This window comes from Aplysia californica, unplaced genomic scaffold (assembly GCF_000002075.1).
Source record: "Aplysia californica isolate F4 #8 unplaced genomic scaffold, AplCal3.0 scaffold00406, whole genome shotgun sequence".
Classification (NCBI taxonomy): domain Eukaryota; kingdom Metazoa; phylum Mollusca; class Gastropoda; order Aplysiida; family Aplysiidae; genus Aplysia; species Aplysia californica.
In genome coordinates this window covers 346,565-348,560 of record NW_004797676.1, presented here as the reverse complement: position 1 = coordinate 348,560, position 1,996 = coordinate 346,565, and the positions used below count along the sequence as shown (strand labels likewise).

The 1,996-nt window shown below is 43.7% G+C and overlaps 1 protein-coding gene across 1 annotated transcript in view; it reads left to right on the top strand.

The window, feature by feature from the left end:
* LOC101854033 (N6-adenosine-methyltransferase catalytic subunit) overlaps positions 1–1,996 on the top strand; it is a 51,134-nt gene that overhangs the window by 5,018 nt on the left and 44,120 nt on the right. The gene's annotated exons all lie outside the window — the stretch shown is intronic.

The window sequence follows — 1,996 nt, the reverse complement described above, 5'->3', positions numbered from 1 at the left end:
AGAGTCTAGCCGTACTTAAGTACGGCTAGACTGCCAGTCTAGCCGTACTTAGATCTAGGTTTGGCCCTATCGACTCAAGCCTGTTAAGTACACAGGTCTCATTAGATCTAGATCTAGTAATTATTCAGGTTCAAATACATGCAAGTCAGTAAGGCACCTTTGATTTTGTCTGAAATACAAATACTTTAGGCATTGCAAACTAAAAATTTCATTTACAATTCAGCCATCAATATTAAGTACGGCTAGCCTGACAGTCTAGCCGTCCTTAAGTACGGCTAGCCTGGCTGTCTACCCCTACTTAAGTACGGCTAGACAAGAAGTCTAGCCGTACTTAAGTACGGCTAGACTGCCAGTCTAGCCGTACTTATCTTAGGCCCTATTTACATTAGAAAACAGGAGGTTTAAAATACATGCACTGTCATTAAGGCACCTGGTTTCGTCTCAAATACAAATACTTTAGGTACTGTACACTAAAAATGTATATATTTACAATTCAGTAGGCCTATTTTTTGTAAATGGTCAGTCTAGCCATCATATTAAGAATAAGTACGGCTAGACTGCGAGTCTAGCCGTCATTAAGTACGGCTAGCCTCTTCCTTCTCTCGTTCCCTCCTGTCAACTAGGGCATGTGATATTTGCTAGCACTTCCCCCTGTCCTCTACCCCCTCCTCTCTACCCCCTCCTCTCTCTCTCTCTCTCTCTCTCTCCCTCTCTCCCTCTCCCTCTCTCTCTCTCTCTCTCTCTCTCTCTCTCTCTCTCTCTCTCTCTCTCTCTCTCTCTCTCTCTCTCTCAAGCTTTCCGAAATCACAAAAGATTTCCCCAACCGGATCTACTTCATGACTTTGTTCCCGGTTACCGGGTCTGTAGATCTATACACTTCGTTTCCTAAATGCTGGAAATATTTAGGAGCAAGGATCGGAAGTTGGAACGGACGTCATCCTGGACTCAATTCAGAGTCCGAATATAATTTTTGTCTGATTGGAATAGAAGATCTAGTCACTTTGACTCTTAACTCCTGCGCAAGGTTTTGAATATCTCAGTCGGGGATGCATAGAGTTTTGTCCAGGCGCGGCCGTTGTTGACTCTAGGCCCTATTCTAAATTCATTCTATAGAAAAATAGTACCGGAATTAAATGCGAGAAAGTGAACATTTGCCGGCTAGGGTTTGGGTTACATGTTGGGTTTGCTCTAGATTCCAGGCGGTCGGACTGGTTAGAGGATCGGGGTTACCGTCCGTTAGGGTTAGTTCTCTTTTTATTTTGTTTATTGGGATGGTTGCTCATTACGGAAGTCCTTCCTTAGCTTCAATTTTAATTGGGGTAGAGGTCTGGCTGTTGTGGGCATTGTAGGCCAAGCTGAGAACATCCTTAGCCGTTGTAATTTTACTTTCACTTTCACTACCGTCTCATACTTGGAGCCCTTTTCTTGTTCATTTTTATCCGTTTTACACAAATAAATAGACTTTGTATTGCTCACAAATTAGGCTAATAGTTTTTTAAATATTTGATGGTTTCTATCCGAACTCTTTCACACAAGTCTTATTTGTGTGGTGTATTTTCTGTGCTTTTGGACCAATCAGGGGGTTGCGGGGAAGGGAGGGGGGGGGTGGTGGATGCTCTTGACAGAAAAAAATAAATGGGGGGGGGGGGGGGGGGGGGGACCCGACATCCACAGGAGTAAACGATACTAACACAAAAAGAAAAAATTGTGGTGAAAAGGGACACATCAGGAAATGAGAAAACCCCTACCGAGGCGGGAGCGCAAAAGACCATAGGAAACATCCTGTCCAAGTTGCAGCTAAAAGGCTCCAACAGAAAAGTGACGACGGAAAGTACGAGAAATCAGCTCACTAAGCAGGCATTCTATTTAGAATGACGCGATACTCTCGAGGCAGGAGAGAGATCTAAAACATCGCGAGATCTCTACACAATCTTCAGACATAATATCGATAAAAACACGATGATTCGTTTGCTGACAAGTGTGTGGATGGACTGCG